Source organism: Cottoperca gobio, chromosome 24 (assembly GCF_900634415.1).
Source record: "Cottoperca gobio chromosome 24, fCotGob3.1, whole genome shotgun sequence".
NCBI classification, from domain to species: domain Eukaryota; kingdom Metazoa; phylum Chordata; class Actinopteri; order Perciformes; family Bovichtidae; genus Cottoperca; species Cottoperca gobio.
This window is the reverse complement of record NC_041378.1, coordinates 16787334-16796150: the sequence shown is the minus strand read 5'-3', so window position 1 is coordinate 16796150 and position 8817 is coordinate 16787334. Positions and strand designations below refer to the sequence as shown.

At 44.0% G+C, this 8817-nt stretch overlaps 1 protein-coding gene across 1 annotated transcript in view; it reads right to left on the bottom strand.

Moving 5' to 3' along the window:
- fzd3a (frizzled class receptor 3a) overlaps positions 1-7763 on the bottom strand; it is a 21476-nt gene extending 13713 nt beyond the window's left edge. Inside the window, exons 1-4 of the mRNA XM_029425871.1 lie at positions 7623-7763; positions 7318-7484; positions 6590-6751; positions 6326-6488 (exon numbers count right to left, since the gene is read on the bottom strand). The gene's annotated coding sequence lies outside the window, so the exon portion shown is untranslated. The remainder of the gene's footprint in view (positions 1-6325; positions 6489-6589; positions 6752-7317; positions 7485-7622) is intronic.
- Between the last annotated feature and the right edge of the window lie 1054 nt (positions 7764-8817).

Below are 8817 nucleotides of genomic sequence, written 5' to 3'. Positions count from 1 at the left end.
AATCTGGGTCCCACTCGCAGTGAGGGAGTAGCGAGCCGATTGGCCGATGCAGAGCGAAGTGAACGCGCTGGGGTGTATGGTTCGACCATGGCCTGGATGTAGGAAGGGTCTGATCCATTCACAGCACGGTAAGCCAGCACCAGAGTCTTGAAGCAAATTTGGGCCGCCACTGGTAGCCAGTGAAGGGAGCAGAGAAGCGGGTGAGGGTTTCTTTAAGAGAGGGTTCACTCTTACCTCCTTAAGATTATTAGGAAAGCAACCCGTTGTTAAGAAAGTGTTGATGAGATGGGTGAGAAAATTAGGAAGTTAAGAGAAGGACTGGAGAAGGTGAGAGGGGATACGGTCCAGAGGGCAGGTGGTAGGACGGGCAGAGGTAACGAGAGATAGAACTGAATTGGAAGAGAGGGGGGAGAAAGAAGTTAGAGTGGGGGGAAGTGATGTGGATGGTGAACAGTTGATTTTAGTTGGAAATGAAGAGCGTATGTCATCAAAGTGGGACGTAAGAGGGAGTAAGAGTTTTTTGGGGTTGGAGAAGAGGTGAGAAGAGGATTGCATTTTTTGTTGGAAGAAAGTGCTTTTTGCTTTTGAAATAGAGGAAGAGAAGAGGAGAGAAGAGTTTGAAAGGCAAGGAGGTCGTCAGGGTGTTTTGATCTCAGCCATTTTCTTTCAGTTCCCCGAAGGATGGTTCTGTTAGCACGCACAGAGTCATCCAACCAGGGAGCTGGAGGGGACTGGTGAACCTGCTGCAAGGTGAGAGGACAGAGAGAGTCCAGAGTAGAGAGGAGAGTGTCTGTGGCAGAGTTGGCAAACATCAGTGAGAAGGAGTCGGGAGAAGGAAGGGCCGAGAGGACAGCTGAGAGGGAGAGAGGAAGCGAAGGTTACGGCGGAGAGGTACAGTTTTCGGGGAGATACATTTGTTAGATTGGGAGAGTGTAGGATATGAAAAAGTGATCAGAGATGTGAAGTGGGGTTACAGAGAGGTTTGAGGTAGAGTAGTTTCTGGTGAATATGAGGTTGAGGTGGTTGCCAGCTTTGTGAGTAGGAGGGGACGGACACAGGGAGAGAGCACCACCACAGTTGTCTTCCAGGTCTTTTGGTGTTGCTGAGCTCATCAGTGCGTTCTTTCTTTTTAAGAATGTACCAGTTGATTTGGCCACACCTAATGTTTTTGCTATTTCTCTGATGGGTTTGTTTTGATGTTTCAGCCTAATGATGGCTTGCTTCACTGATAGTGACAGCTCTTTAGATTTCATATTGAGAGTTGACCTCAACACATTCCAAATGCAAATACCACACTTGAAATTAACTCTAGACCTTTTATCTGCTCCTTGTAAATGAACTCATGAGGAAATAACACACACCTGGCCATGGAACAGCTGAGCAGCCAATTGTCCAATTACTTTTGGTCCCTTAAAAAGGGGATACCACGTATAAAATGTGTTGTAGTTCCTCCACCATTCACCTAATTTGGATGTAAATAAACATCCAAATCAAATTAATGCTGAAAGTCTGCACTTAAAGCACATAATTGTTTAATTTCAAGCACATTGTGGTCGTGTACAGAGCCAAAATCATGACAATTGTGTCAATGTCCAAATATTTATGGACCTAACTGTATTTGTATTTTATTTGATCAAATCTGTTTTATTTTTGCATTAATTATTTTTGCATTCTACCCGTTTTTATGTTAATTTGATCTATTTTCCCTTATTGTAAAGCACTTTGTGCTGCATTTCTTGAATGAATGCTATACACATTAAGCTGTTTATTTTTATTTCAAAGAATTAGCTTAAAATTGTGCAATTTCTTCTTCTTTTTTGATTGTTTTGATTCTGTTAATTAATTTATTGCTTAAGTTGACTAAACAAGAATCTTGCCTGCCTACTGCACAATACTGGCAATCTTAGGACTAAGGTGCATTTCATATTTTACATTTTGAGTCAGATACACGTTTTCTATAAAGAAAGTTCTTCGGATCACAAAATATTTTATTGTGTATCCCCAAGATTGGCAAGTGTTTATTCATATACCAAAGGCACAAGTAGAATCAAAACCAAACAAAAAAATTTCAAAATGTATTGAACACGCTTAAAACCCTCCTGTTGTCCTGGGGTCATTCTGACCCCAAAAGAAATCTTTTGCCATCAAAATATGTTTTTTATTAATCAAATGGTCCGAAAAGAATGGGTTTTTAATAATTTAATAACTTCTGTTGTCCTCTGGGGTCAAAAAGACCCCGCAGCAATCGGGCAAATTGTCACACAATAATGCTTTCCAACAGATGAGGAGGCAGAAGCGCTTCACTGTACAAGAGGCTCATGAGTAAATTTTGAATTTTGAAGAATGACCAGGAGGACAATGCTGAATATAATGAGGAGGAAGAATCTGAGGAAGAGGACCCAGCTGAGATAGTAGAATATTTCCAGTCAAAGGATGAAACATTGATCTGGTCTTCCATTCCTCCCAGTGACGGACGACGCATATTGACAGCAGAGAGCAGAGAGAGAGACAAGCTACCATGTCTAACCGTTTTCCGTGCTACCATGACACTCAAGACATTTCATGAAATCTCAAGAGTGATTCGATTTGATGATAAAGACACAAGAGAAGATGGCCGTGCACGAGACAAACTTACTCCCATTTGAGACGTATGGAACACGTTGGTTTCTCTCCTGCCGTTGATGTATGATCCAGGCACTGATGTGACTGTGGATGCGATGCCAGGCCCAGCTACGCCTTGAACATGCAGGTATACACTGGCAAACCTGCTGGTGCGCAGTCAGAAAAGAATGAGGGCATGAATGAGGAATTGTTGCGGTCACTTCCATGTTAGGAAGACAGGGACTGGCTTTCCGGGGCCATGATGAAAGTGAAGACAGCACAAATAGAGGCTACGTTCTGGCTTGCATGGAACTTTTGAAAGTGTTTGATCCTTTCCTTCAAAAATACAATGCTCCATCAAATGCTTCCTATGTCTCATCACAATCCCAGAATGAGATGATTGTGTCTTGTGCTCATGAAGTTACCAACGTCATTGTATCTGAGATGACAAAGTCCACAATGTACGCGATCATGGCAGATGAGGCAAGGGATGCACACTCAGAGCAGCTGGCTGTTTGTGTTAGGTATGTCTCGGAGGGGGAAGTGAAAGAACAGTTTCCTAGCACTTACAGAGATAAAGTAATTTGATTCCCTGTCCATAACAAAAGAGCTGCATTAGTAGATCCAGAACAATGGTCTCGCAGAGCTTATGTGTGTAGCACAAACATACGACGGTGCCGCTGTTATGAGCGGGTCAACTGGAGGGGTCCAAGCACATTTTAGAAAGCTCCACCCTGAGGCTATCTATGTACATTGTTATGCTCACGACTTAAACCTAGTGTTGTGCCACACTTGCAGGGCTGTTCCAGAGGCAGTGGAGCTCTTCAATCTTTTAGAGTATGTGTACTCTTTTTTTAGCATGTCACTTGTCTATCATCACAGGTTCAAAGAAGCTGTCCAGGCTTGGACTAACATCAGTTGAGCTAGTGAAACTTTCGAACACTCGCTGGACATGCCAACTGCGTTCAATCAATACAGTTCTAGAGGTATTACCTGCAGTTCTTGAGTGCCTCTCTCACAAGGAGGTCCAAAACGACTAAGAATAGAAGCAAAATTACCACAAAGAGACCCAAAATGACTACAAAGAGACGCAACATTATTAAAAATAGATGCATAACAATCAGTGATGCAAAATGACTACAAAGGGATGCAAAAAGTAGACTCTTTGAGTTTAGGTGTCTTGTTTTGTAGACAGGGTGGGGGGCCTCCTACATGTCTGTGCCCAGGGGCCCATTGTCTCATAATCTGCATTGTGAGTCTCAGCCTTGCAGATAAGAAGTACTTACTGTACTACCTGGCAGAAGGGCAGTCTCTACACAATTTATGTGCAGGGCCCACAAAGTATTCAGCAAGATGTAAGAGAATTGGCTGACCTGGATGTTAATCTGTCAATATTGACCAATGAGGTAGACTGAAGCCTTAAAAAGTGAAGGAGAAAACGTGGGACCACACAAGACTGTTTGAGCGTAACAGAACCGAAGCTAATGAGCATGAAACGAAAATATTAGCTTAGTGATTCTGACAGTTCAAATGTAGCATATTTGTCAAAAATAACCTGATTTAATAAAAGATTGTCACTGGCATGGAAGAAACATAAACGTCTTTCATATTCCCCTCATAACATAACAATTAGACCTGATGTTCAGATGTAAATGTTTCCTAGGAACGTCAAAGGGCTTTAAATAAGAGTTATGTTAATAGCTTTGATTGACAGGTGTAAATCACTGTCACTTGTTGTGAGAAACACACCTAATGTGTACCGTTTCTGTAAATATGCAACAACTAGTCACGTCCAACTGTGCGGATTAGCATCAAAACGCACACAGTGCACATGGTTTTGATGGTAAGGGGCGGGGCCTGCGTGTGCGTGGGGTTGCTACAGCGAGTGCTGGACCGTGCGTTGTGCAGGCGGTTGTGTGTATGGTGGAAGAGCAAAAGTGTTTTGGCACCATAGATGGAAGGGTGCAGCTCGGGGCTGGGGTTCAATCAGTCCTGCAATAAGGAGACGGGTTACTATTACTTTTGAAAAAGAAAACCGCCTCTTAACATTGTTCAAATGTATGGTGGGTGGTAGGACAGCAGAAGCCCCTTCATACATTTCTCTACTGTAGTAGGGCTTGGAAAATCAATCTCACATTGTGCTGCATTTATTATAACTTACACTCTATTTCCCCACATCAATACATGTTGTTTTTAAGATAAAGAGTATATGGCACCCAATAACATATTTCAGTGTTCCTGCCAACGGAGCCCAGCGCCCTGCCTGAAATTTAAGGTGTTTCTTTTCTTTTTTCTCAAATTTCAAAAGAAATGTGCGCACACACCTACATAGTGGATAAAAACGAGAGGGGATAACTACATAGAAACCGCGCCACGCACGCAATCTCCACGCGCTGCGCACGCAACCCCCCCCCCTCGTCGCACGGTGAGCGCCCCTCAAAAGCAGTAAACCTAGGGGAAACACTGTATTTTGATAACCAAAAGAGGAAGCAGCATACCCTGACACACTGACAAAGTTGTGCCACTGTTAACCGATACCCCGACCTCATCATTGTCTGAGACAAAGTGACGCAGGTTAAACCTGCGTCAGCTAAAAGGGTAAACACTTGACATCCAACCGGCTCTTGTAACCTCTGCCTGGTCGGCAATGTGTTTACATGCACTTACTATAAGTAACTGGGTTACAGTGGTTCCTAAATGTCCTACAGTATGTACGAGAAAACCAGTTTCCATAATTGGAGTAAGGTTAGAGCTTAGAGATTTCTTCAGCTAGATGTCTCTTTGAAAAAACTCATCTCGTGGCCATGTGTACAGGTAACCAGGGTTTATAATGAGCTTTTTCCGTGTAAGAATGTGCATAACACAGATTTCAGACAGGCAAAGTATCGCTGTGAGAGCATAGTGGTAGGATGAAATTACATGTAGCAATACATCCTCATACTCAAGATAATTTAATATACAACCTGACAAATTATCACTAACATAATGTAGCCTCTAGAAGTCTGAACAAGTCGTTAAACTGTAACTGAACTGTAGCTGTACTGCAGGCTGAGCCATATGATGAGCAACCTTTGTAATAACAATGGTGGATCAGTAGAGCATTACATGACGTCATATTTCCAAGCCCTATTCATAGAACCTTTCAAACACATTACTGGAGAAACAAAAAAGAGAAACTCGTTCATTTACAAATGACACACCAAACATTTTCAAGAAGTGCATAATTCAAAGCAAACCATGCAATCAAGACAAGAGTTTAAACTCAGTGTTTCCCTTACCATTGTCTTGGAGGGGCGCTGCGCCCCCCCAACGGAGCCCCGCATGCCCCCTGAAATTCAAGGTGTTTTTTGTGTGTGTTTTTTTTTATTCACAACTCACTTTTCACATTGACAGGTGCTCTTTCATTAAATAAACTAAACACTTATGTTACTGATCTAATTTATGTGCACGTTTCAGTTTGTACTGCGCATTCACATTCTGTCCTACACTCCGTTTTGCGAAGGGCGGGGCTTCGCACCTGACGTGCGCACACACCTACAGTCAGTGCGGAGGAAAGGAGAAAACTAAATAGAAACCGTGCAACGCACCCCCCCCCCCGCACGGTCAGCACCCCCCCGAAGCAGTAAACTTAGGGGAAACACTGACACTATACCAATCACAGAGTCAAACGATGTTTATCATGCTGTTGTGAGGATGGTGCATGCGAGTACATGTCAGTTCTTACCTGTAGTGCCCACGAACGACCCCGTCTGGGTTGAACATGTGAATGAGCTTGAACAAACATGTTTCTAAGCGCGTGAGCACGAGGGTCATCTCTTCTTAGGATAAAGTTGAGGAAACCGTTGAACACAACAGATGGGGTGCACTCGACTGCTGAGAAAAAACACCTGCGAACACACGCAGACACACAAGGGCCAAGGGTCAGCATCACTGCTTTGACATTACCAAAGAGACTACTGAGTGAGTGTTGTGTATGAGTGAGTGATACCCTTTTGCTGGAGAAGCAGGTGGGGTCTTGGAGTGTTGGTGTCAGGAAACAGTTTAGGCAGACGGGGTTCTTTCTCCTCTTGCATCTCGTTGCAGTTGGTCACAGTGAGCAGGTCCATCCTGTTGCCATCTAGAGAGTGGCAGAGCAACTCCCTCTGGGGCACTGACAGAGAAAAAATAGAGATTGGAGGGACAGAAGGTAAGAAATTGTACAAATTAGAGGGGTAGGGGAAAACAAACAAAAATGTTTTAAACACGTGCAGTGTGTTTGGGAGCCAAGAAATGTTTACACTTAGTCTGTATTTTGTTTAATAGTTTACGTAAATTGACATAAACAAGTGATTTAATTGAATAAGTTAATTCAAGTAATTTGTTAAATCAGCTAATAATCATTGGATTTAATTCATGTTGATGTGAGCAGAATAAACGGTGATGCATGTTACCGTCACTTTAAGAGAAATAGGTCTCTTGTGCTCCTGGGTGAAATTGTGAAGGCGGGGTTTTGTTCAGTTGAGGCTGAAGTAACGACGAGCCACAAGGTTTTTCTTGCTGCAGTTCAGTTTGCTCATTAGTAGAACTTTACTTTAAATACTGTAAGAAGATACTAAAAAACTGGAAAGCTTTGTTTTATCCTTTTTACATCGGAGTCCTGTGAACGTTTCTCCTTCTCAAGTTAATGGCTTCTACAGTGTGCGTGTTTGAGGCGTCTCTGTGTGTGTTGTGTTTTACCTGCTTGGACTGAGTTGAGCAGCATTGGGGTAGCTCTTGTCAAACTGCTGCAGCATCTCCTGGCACTCACTGTAAGAGAACGGGAAGCAGAAGGAGAAGTAGGTGGTCGTGCCGCGCGCCTCCAACAGCCGATGAGTGAAGGAGAGGATGAACTGGTTATCTACAATCTGCAAAGTGACAGAAGGAAGGAAGAAGAGACGTGTTATGAGAAAGATAAAAATAGCTGTCGGAAACCAGACTGACGCTCATCGTCTCTGGCTCCTGATGCCCACATCCTCTCCCTGACAGCCTGTATGTGTACATACCTCACATGTGGGTCTGTCCCGGATCCTTTCTCAACGGTTCTTGCCAGGTAAAGTGCGCACGAGAGGAGCTTCCTCTGGTTGTTCATGTTCATCACATTGATCTTCAGTATCTTCCCGGGTGCGGCACCCTGAACACTGAAGTAAAACCATGATCTGAAACACAAAAACATGCTATAAGTAATGTAGCTCAGTGTAAGGGTTGTGTGCAGCGAGTAAACACATGTAACTAATAGGAAACATTGCTAATAGGGCTGGACAATCGGGTGAAAACAAAAAACACTTATTGTGCCACATTCCGTTTTGCAATGATGATCTCGTTTCGTCTTGTGTTATATATCCAGCAGTGCGCTTTCGTCAAAAAGTTCAGCTCGAGCCAGGATTACGGAATGAGAGCCTTTGGTCAATGAAAAGTAAGTTAAAAGCAATTCAGCTGTTTGGAAACAACTGGTTTCAAGGAGTCCGACATGGTTTGGTACACAATGGTGACTGTACCACAAGGCAATACGACCAACCAGAGACCAAACAATAAAGGAGCAAAAGACCGCCTCAACTTCTTCCACTGCAAGTCATTGATTAAGGTCACTCTTTATACATAGTTCATCTATTTATTTTCCTATAATTTATTGAATTAGATTAAATTAATTTGATTTTTACTGTTTGATATATACATTATATCAAATGATATATACATTACCTCTCTGGGAACCATCACCTTATCGTGGTGGAGAGGTTTGTGTGTCCCTATGAACCTGAGAGCTGTGTTGTCTGGAGCCTAGTGCTCCTGGTAGGGTCTCCCAAGGCAAATTGGTCTCAGGTGAGGGGCCAGACTAAGAATGGTTCAAAAACGACTTCATGAAAGAAAGGGAAAGGAAAGGAGAGACCCTGCCCGGAGGAAGCCCGGGGCCCCCGTCTGGAGCCAGGCCCAGAGGGAGGGCCCGACAGCGAGCGCCTGGTGGCCGGGTTTGCCACGGAGCCCGGTCGGGCACTGCCCGAAGAAGCTACGTGGTGCCTCCCATCCATCCTGTGGGCCCACCACTCATGGGAAAAACCGCTGGGGTCGGGTGCGCTGTCACACGGGTGGCAGTGATGGTCAGGGACCTCGACGGACCAGACCCGGGCAGCAGAGGCTGGCTCTGGGGACGTGGAACGTCACCTCTCTGTGGGGGAAGGAGCCGGAACTAGTGTGGGAGGTGGA